Below are 9,819 nucleotides of genomic sequence, written 5' to 3'. Positions count from 1 at the left end.
TTTACTGTGAATACTTCTACAAATAACTAAATGCTTAATCTTTTAAATCATCATTTTTATGACTATATAGGAGTTTACCATATGGAAATCTCATCATTGATTTAGCAAATTGAATTGGGGGTTTTAAAGTTTTTTATATTTAAATAATGTTGCAAGGAACATGTTTTATACAAATCTTTTTCTACATTTTTGGTTATTTACTTTGAATAAATTCTTCAATATAGATTTTTGTTGTTGTTCAATTATAGAAACTTTTAACAAATGGCCTTTAATCAATATTTCTTAGCTGTTCACAAGAAAATTTATATTAACTTACAGTTTAGCCAACACAGTATGAAATGTCCATTTTTTAAAAACTCAGATTCTTTTAAATTTATAGTTTTATTCTTACTATGCATGAAATAAAAGTTGAAATGGAAAGTGATTTCTGATTAGTTTATTCCACATCTCTCACTTTTCCACAGATAAAATTAATTCAGAGTTCTATGTGAAAAACACACACTGTCCAAAGTGTCACCCAAAAAAGAAACCTCAAAAGTGTGGAGTAGCGGATTAGACTCCTTAGCCTAGTTTTGCATTATAGTAATCTGCTGATACATGTGTGAAAAACAGCTGAAGGTGCTCTTTTACACTGTAAATCATTTTTAGGGATACCTGCACTATTTCATGAAGATGAACATTTATTTCCAGTGAATTTATAAACATGTTTATAAATGGCAACTTCTTTTTAATTAGCTAACTCTAAATTACTTGCCCTAATTGAGGAGCAATTACAACTGTATAGGGGAAAAAAAGTTAATTTTTCTACCTGTAATGTTGCTGAATAATTTCCAATATCCTTTTCTATAATATTTGCCAGAGTTACTAGGAACAGAAACTTCCCAGTTACCAGGATTTTCTTTCCTCATTACCTTTCAAGTATACATCCTTTGGAAGAGATGGAAGTAAGAAATTGGAAATATAAGAACTAGAAAGGAAAAACACTCACAAGCACAGACATTTTACTAAGACAGCAACCAACATGTGCAGAGCCAGATCACAAAATGAACTTTTTATTTTCTAATGAAACTAATATCAAGATAAACATATTTCACTGCAGATCTACCTTAAGACAAGAAGAAGAGAAGAGAGAAAATGCCAATGCATTGTATGAAAAAATCAGGGGACACTTAAGAAGAAAAGAAGAGCAGTACAGGAAAGAAGTTGAAGCAAACAAACAACTTCAACTGACGCTAAGAACACAAAATACGGAATTGAGGACAGTAAGAAATCATTTGAACCAGCTAAAATCATCTTTGGTAAAAAGTTTCCATTTCTAATTTTACTTCATCAGTATTACTTATAATATCCCTTTGTTTTACTATCTTAGGCTTAAAAAAATCAAAAATTAAAAATAACCTATGACATTTATAGCTAAATTTATTTATTATATCCTTGGTATCAAATAGATGCTCAGTATGTTTCCTGAGTGAAGGGTACGTTGAGTTTGATCACTAACATAAATGTTCATTTAGGCATTTTTAAGTTAAAAGACAGGCTAAATAGCTTTAAAACTGTATTGAAACTAGTTAAATATTTTGCGAAGAAATTTTACCTCACCATACTATATCTGCTTGTATTTAAAAACTGTTTTTGCTCTTTGATGAATTTAGCTGTTACTTATACCATTAAAGCTTGTGTAATTCTTCAAGGAAAAAGGTTCTTGTGGTTTTTGTTGTTGTTGTTGTTTGTTTGTTTTTTGAGATCGAGTCTCACTCTGTCGCCCAGGCTGGAGTGCAGTGGTGGGATCTCGGCTCACTGCAAGCTCCGCCTCCCGGGTTCACGCCATTCTCCTGCCTCAGCCTCCCTAGTAGCTGAGACTATAGGCGTCTGCCACCACGCCCGGCTAATTTTTTGTATTTTGTTGGAGATGGGGTTTCACCGTGTTAGCCAGGATGGTCTCGATCTCCTGACCTCGTGATCCGCCCGCCTCGGCCTCCCAAAGTGCTGGGGCTACAGGCGTGAGCCAGTGTGCCCGGCCGGTTCTTATGTTTTAATAGGCTACTTATTAAATAGTTTGTTTTTTTTTAAAGGTTCTGCTCTCAATGTTTTAGACTTCTTTTTCAATGTTTATTAGACCAAAAATCTAATGTATCTCTAGGTTGTACAAGAGCTAAATGACACCCAGAGGCAACTTTCTCGAGAACAGAACGCCAGAATATGACAAGATGAAATTCTGACCAATCACCTTTGCAAACAAAAGGAGATAGCACTGGCTCGAAGGAAAAGGAATTCTCAGGTATTTTCTTCCAGTTATTTTCAAATATGTGTGCATATACATATTTGTATGTGTATATATATTTAAAATCCAACCATATGTATCTTGGCAAATAGGGAGTATTTTAAAACCATTGATGTGTGTCTATATAGTTGGTGGGGGGAGTGGTGGTGGTGGCATTTTTGGCCGTTGGATAAAGTCATGTTTTAAATTCAACTCCATCTGTGTGCAGTGGTCAAGCAGTGACTCTCGTGATGGCCTCATCCTAAGGAGAGGCTTTGAATATTTTCCATAGGAATTGATGATCTCCCCATTATCTCCAAACCCTTGCTACTAACAACAGATGTTCTAGTTTTTGGAAGTGATTTCATCCCCTTGATTTATTAGTGGAGAGGTTAGTTTATTATTTGCAGAAAAGTACAGCCAATTCAGAGACCATTATTTTGAATGTGATTCTCCTCACTTTTGAGAATAGCAGTTTTCTCCAAGTGGTATCTTATTTCAGTACAAAAAGCTTTTCAAAACGGTAAGATACCATAATGTATACTTAGTGGTGATTTATTGATAAGTAGTATTTTGTTCCTAGTGAGATAGTTTAGTGTTTTCTCCTATTTCACATTTAATACTGTTTCCAACATTGTGAAGGAAACAAAAATTATTGCAACAGCAAGTAATCTCATGATTTTCTAAGAGAGCTCTGTAAATTTCATCTATTTACCATCGGTGTCTTGGAGAAATAAGCTTCTTTTGTTTTTACATATTTACACCACAGAAGGAACAGTGATGTGGGGGAGGAGCACTAGAAGTAGAATCAGAAGACCGGGGGAAAATCTTGCAGCTTGCTCCTATTTGTAACCTCTCCTTTTCAGAGTTGTGGTAAATGAGTTTATTGATGTATGTAGAAGTGCTTAGTACAATGACTTGATGGATCATTTATCAATAAATGTAACTATTACAACATTATAAAAATGATAGAAAAGTAGAATACCTGTAGAATATTAAATGTTACAAAAGTAGAATATCTATAGAATATTCTCGGGAAAATGAACTTGAAGAACTTTGGGAAATTTCATCTGTCCAAAGATACCCAGAGCTAAGGCTCTTGCTATGGGGTGGTGTACAGGTTGGATATCAGTGTAAACCCAATTTTTTAATGGATTCAAATTTATTAATATTTTATGTTATGCCTTTGAATTTTTTGTAATTTAGGGAAAAACTTTTCTTACTGTGAGATTCTTAAACATTCTCTAGAGGTTTAGTTTTTAACTTTCATGAATTTGTTGTCTTCAAATAAACTTTTGGACATTGAGGAATTTATGTTTAATAAGGTTTGAGGTTTTGATACAACTTTTTATCCCATTGCATATCAACTGATGGCAACCCTTTCATTATATAAATGTATACGGTATGATTTAATTTCAGAGGAAACCAAGACATGTCCTTTTACTGAGTGCTAGCTAGTGAGTGCTTCCTTTGTTTCATTTAGATTTCTCACAGCCATGACAAAGTACAAGATCTGTTACACGAAAATCACACATTGCAGGGCGAAATTGCCACCCTCAGACTGGAAATAGACACAATAGAAAAACAGAACCAGGAAAATAAAAAGAAATATTTCGAGGACATTGGTGACCTGCAAAAGACAATAAAACGGAATGGGGAAATATTAACAGCAATGATATCCGAGTATACTGCACAGCTTGGTGTCCTGACAGCTGAGAATACCATGCTCCATTCTCAACTGGAGAGGGAAAAACAAAAGAAGGAAAGCCTGGAGACAGAAGTTGAATCACACCGTTGCAGACTGGCTGCTGCTAGACGTGATTGTGTGACATCAAAAAGAGATGTGGAACTTGCTTTCCAGAGAGGAAGAGATGAATGGTTTCATTTACAGGAGAAAATGAATTTTGATATGTCGGACCTAAAAGCTAACAGTATCCTTCGTTCTCAGCAACTGTCTAGAACTCAAAGTAACTTGGAAAGCCTAAGCCTTAAGTTCCAACACACAAGAGATGCTCTTACAGAAAAGCAGAAAAGAGGTTTGTTTCAGAATGCACGGAAGAGACCTACGCCAAACCCAGTGTCAAATCCAGGAAATTCAACAAATGTATCAAAATAAACAATGTAACTGAAGGAATTCATTGGAAAGCAGGAATCTATAGAGGCGAGGCTGTCTCAACTACAGAGTGAAAATATGTTGCTTCCACAGCAACTGGATGATGCTTACAACAAAGCTGACAATCAAGAAAAGACAATAATTAATATCCAAGACCAATCTCGTGCTACTGTGAAAAATCTTCAAGCTGAGAAAGAAAAGCTAGAAGAGAAAAATCAGGCATTAATCAACGAATGCAATCATTTTTTTAAAAGGCTTCAACAACAGGGAAAGGAGAAAGCAGAAAGAGAAGTAAATACCAAGAAAGATAAATACTTTTTAAACTTTCTGAAAGAAAATGTAAAGTAATATCTGGTTATGGCTAAATGTTGAATGGAGTTGAATATGAAGCTAGATGGATTGTCAAGGTATTTTCTATATCAGCCTAGAAACATACCTTATTCCCAGTAAATAAAAGTTAGACGTGAGAGATGCTTTACTTTGAGTAAAGACATTCTGTCACCTATGAAATTTTAGGAGGTTGTTACAAGTTGTTAATAGATATAGACTAGTATTAATAAAGTAGTCTTATACTGCTGATAGAATAATTTTAATGTCTTTATGTGAAGACCATGATGAAACAGATGAATGGAAATGATCACTCCTAGAAGGAGTACTTTTGAACTTAAGATTCAGTTCAGGGAGTTATTTTGACAGTTAATTCCAGTTTTCCCAGGTGAACTGGAGTGTATTACTGAATCTCATAATATTTTTATATCAGTAGCTTTTTATGTATTTTATTTGGCATAATTTTATTTTTATTTATGTCCATTTGACTTGAATCTGAAAATATGTCCATCTCAAATTATGTGTTGTAATGACCACTCAATTTTTTTTTTTTTTTTTTTGAGATGGAGTCTCGCTCTTTTGCCCAGGCCAGAGTGCAGTGGCGCGATCTCGGCTCACTGCAAGCTCCACCTCCCAGGTTCATGCCATTCTCCCGCCTCAGCCTCCCGAGTAGCTGGGACTACAGGCACCCACCACCACGCCTGGCTAATTTTTTGTATTTTTAGTAGAGATGGGGTTTCACCGTGTTAGCCAGGATGGTCTCAATCTCCTGACCTTGTGATCCGCCCGCCTCGGCCTCCCAAAGTGCTGGGATTACAGGCGTGAGCCGCTGTTCCTGGCCAACCACTCAATTCTTTAAAGGCATATACTTTTCATTAAATCAACATTTGGGACAAATGTGGTGAATGTTATCAAAGCCTTGTTTGATTTAATCTTCTCACTGTTATGTGTAATTTACTTTGAATATTTTTACAAATAATTTGTTCATAATTTTCATCTCAAGGCTCCATGACTATCATTTGAATATCACTTTGTCCAGTACAAAGATCATTGTAGCTCTATGTGATTTATTAGTTTAGCATTGGAACCCTATTTTCAGACTAGTGAGGGGTGACAGGGATACACGTATAGTGGGAAAGGAGTGGCCTAATACACCTGCCAAGTGAAAGAAGTCAGTCATAAAAAACTGCGTTTTGTATGATGCTATTTGTATGAAATGGTCAGACAGGTATAACCTACAGAGACAAAAAGTAGAGGGTGGTTGCCTAGGACCAGGCAAGGTGGAAAGACTTGAGTAGGGGATACAGCCAGTGATGGCGAAGTGAAACTAAGCTAAGGGGCTTTCATTTCAGGGAGATAAAAAATGTTCCATAATTAATTGTGGTGATGGTACACAACTCTGAATATACTGAGACGGTGAACAGAGTTGTAGGAGCTGAGGCCAGGGATGAAGGTGGAGGCCACTTTACCTAGGGCCTCGAAGGCCTTTGGAACTTTCCTTTTATTCTGAGATAGGAATCTATCGGAAAGATTTCAGCAGGTGATTGACTATGTGAGGAGCTCTGAGGTTGATTTGAGCTTCTAATAAAAAAGAGGGAAAACATTTCACAGTGCAGAACTAACCACCACCAGACCCTCCCACGTACCCATTTCTTTGTGAGACTTCAGTAGGTTGTTAGGCATTGAATATTCATCAGGGTATGAATGAATAGTGGGGTGAATCTGTTGTCTAAGTAACACAATAGAGATTTGGCAGGAAGATAACACCTTCTGTGTCCTTAACTGAATTCAGTAATGAACAGGAACGTGAACCCATGAAGAAAAAAAGGTAAGTCAATGTACATGGTGATACATTTGTTATGTATATATGTTAGAGTTAAATGTTAACATAATTTAATAATAAGGCGATTTATAAAATTAGTAGAAAAAAATATCGGGTAGTTGCAAGATATCTTCAACAAGAATTGGCAGATACCCTTAAAAACGATCTATGCCAGAGGCTTCACTAGAGGTTACATCCCATTGTCACATCCATTTAGAAGAGGGCACACAAGAGTCAAAGAAGAAATGAGGGCAAACCAGAAGTCATGTACAAAGGAAATTGAACATGTCAACAGTTAATCTACAGCTGGTTAAACAATACAAAGTGTTTTTGAAGACCAAATTCAACATTCAATAGAATGTTCTAGAAAATTATAATATTTCTAGTATGGGAGCAGTGGCTCACGCCTGTAATCCCAGCACTTTGGGAGGCTGAGGCAGGTGGATCACCTGAGGTTGGGAGTTCGAGACCAGCCTGACCAACATAGAGAAACCCCGTCTCTACTAAAAATACAATATTATCCTAGTGCGGTGGCACATGCCTGTAATCCCAACTGCTTGGGAGGCTGAGGCAGGAGAATCGCTTGAATCTGGGAGGCGGAGTTTGCGGTGAGCCGAGATGGCGCCATTGCACTCCAGCCTGGGCAACAAGAGCGAGACTCTGTCTCAAAAAAAAAATTATAATATTTCTTGTCTTTACTTTTATAAATGGATACAGACAAAACAGTATCTGTATTCATTCAGATACACAATCTGTATCCATTCACAAAAGTAAAGACAAGAAATAGGATGATTGTATATTTATTTAACGGATGTCAGGATAACTTATACAGAAAGACCATTATCCTCTTGGCCAAAATGCTAATATTTTAGATTAATTTACAAGCTATTTGAAAAGTTAGGCATTTTCTTTATGTTCCTTTTATTTTAAATATATTGTAAAAGCATAGAAATATTCAGATCATATATAGTATGTACATGAAAAATAGAGAAATAAGAATTAAGAAAAGAACTAAGATGGAAGAAAATTATCTAGATCCCACCACTGGATTTTTTTAAGACAACTTTATTGAGCTATAATTCACATACCATACCATTCAGCCATTTAAAGTATATGATTCACTGTCTCAGTATATTCAGAATTGTGTAACCATCACCACAAATAATTTTAGAGCATTTTTTTTCTCCCTGAAATGAAACCCGCTTAGCTTAGTTTCACTTAGCCATCACCGGCTGCATTCCCTACTCATGTCTTTCCACGTTGCCTGGTCCTAGGCAACCACCCTCTACTTTTTGTCTCCATAGGTTATACCTGCCTGACCATTTCATACAAATAGCATCATACAAAATGCAGTTTTTTATGACTGACTTCTTTCACTTTGCATGTGTATTAGGCCATTTTTGTGTTACAAGGCAGGGATTCCCAACTCCCAGGCCAAGGACCGGTACTGATCTATGGTCTGTTAGCAACCAGGCCACACAGCAGGAGTTGAGCAGTGCTTCATCTGTATTTACACCCACTCCCCATCACTTTCATTACCCCCTGAGCGCGGCCTCCTGTCAAATCAGCTGTGACATTAGATTCTCATAGTGGCATGAACCCTATTGTGAACTACCCACATGCAAGGGATGTAGGTTGCACGCTCCTTCTGAGAATCTAATGCCTGATGATCTGTCACTGTCTCCTATCACCCCCAGATGGGACACTCTAGTTGCAGGAAAAGAAGCTCAGGGCTCCCACTGATTCAACTTTATGGTGAGTGGTATAATTATTTCATTATATATTATAATATAATAATAGAAATAAAGTGTGCAATAAATGTAATGTGCATGAAACATCTTGAAACCATCCCTCTGCTCTTTGGTCCATGGAAAAATTGTCTTCCATGAAACCAGTCCCTTGTGCCAAAAAGGTTGAGGTTGGCTGCTATAAAGGAATAACTGAGGCTGGGTCATTTATAAAGACAAGAGGTTTAACTGACTCATGGTACTGCAGGCTGTATGCACATGGCCACAACATCTGTTCAGCTTCTGGTGAGGCCCCAGAAAGCTTATAAGCATGGTGGAGGGGGAAGGGGAGCAGGCACATCACCTGGCAAGAAGAGGAGCAAGAGAGAGGGGGAGGTGCCACACACAGTTAAACAAACAGATCTCGCATGAATTCACTCATCGCTAAGGGGGATGGTGCTAAGCCATTCATTCCCCCATGATCCAGACACCTCCCATCAGGCCCCACCTCCAACACTGACAGCTACATTTCAACATGAGATTTGGAGGGAACATGTATCAAAACCATCTTAGAATGTTTTCAGGGTTCATTTGTGTCATACCATGCATGAGTACTTTATTTCTTTTTATGGTTGAATAATTCTATTGTATGGACATACCAGTTGTCCATTCATCAGTTGAATATTATTGTGCGTGGACATACGTTTATTTTTTTCCCACTGCTGTTGGATTTTATCCTCAAGTTATTGGGCTGATTTCACCATCTGTTTGCGTTACCCATGCTGTCCTTCCTGACTTTTCAGCTTCTGTTTATCTAGCCTCATTCTTTCAGACCTGGCGCCCAATTTTCCCTTTTTCATGAAGCTTTCCCTCACTGTTCTGTCACTGACCATATGACTTAGCACCTGTCTAGTCTGTGCAAAACACTTATCCCTTAATTTTACATTGCTTTTCACTTTTCTCACAGTCTCACAGATATCTCAATGATATTTTTTATCTATTTTCTTGCCGATTTGTACATGTTCTTTGGACAAATATCTCTTCAGACCCTTAGTTTAACCATTAATTGGACTTTTTAAAATTGTTGTTTGAGACCCTTGTGTATTCCAGATATTAGTCCCTAGTCAGGTGAATTGTTTGTGAATACTTTCACCCATTCTGCAGATTGCCTCTTCACTCTGTTGGTTGTTTCCTTTGTTTGCAGCAGGTTTTTATTTCACCGTAGTCTCAATGGTCTATTTTGAGGATTTGGGCTGTGCTTTTGAATCATAACCATAAAATCATTACCTAGACCAATGTCCTGAAGCATTTCTCCTAGGTTTTCTTCTAGTAATTTTATAATGTTGGGTTTTGTGTTTAAGTCTTTAATCCATTCTGCCTGCATTTTGTATATAATGAGAGGAAGGGACCCAGGTTCATTCTTCTGCCTATGGATATCCAGTTTTCCCAGTATCATTTATTGAAAACGGTGTTTTTCCCCAGTGTATCTTCTTGGCACCTTTGTTGACTATCAGTTGGCTGTAAATACATGGATTTATTTCTCAGTTTTCAGATCTGTTTCACTGATGTA

General features: G+C 37.0%; 1 long non-coding RNA gene across 1 annotated transcript; it reads left to right on the top strand.

The window, feature by feature from the left end:
- The first annotated feature begins 457 nt into the window (after positions 1-457).
- LOC129049672 (uncharacterized) lies at positions 458-4,793 on the top strand. The gene is made up of 3 exons (XR_010136728.1): positions 458-1,298; positions 2,141-2,278; positions 3,744-4,793. It is a non-coding gene; the product is annotated as an uncharacterized LOC129049672 (long non-coding RNA).
- The last annotated feature ends 5,026 nt before the right edge of the window (positions 4,794-9,819 follow it).

Source organism: Pongo abelii, chromosome 14 (genome assembly GCF_028885655.2).
Source record: "Pongo abelii isolate AG06213 chromosome 14, NHGRI_mPonAbe1-v2.0_pri, whole genome shotgun sequence".
Classification (NCBI taxonomy): Eukaryota; Metazoa; Chordata; class Mammalia; order Primates; family Hominidae; genus Pongo; species Pongo abelii.
This window is presented reverse-complemented; position numbering and strand designations above follow the sequence as displayed.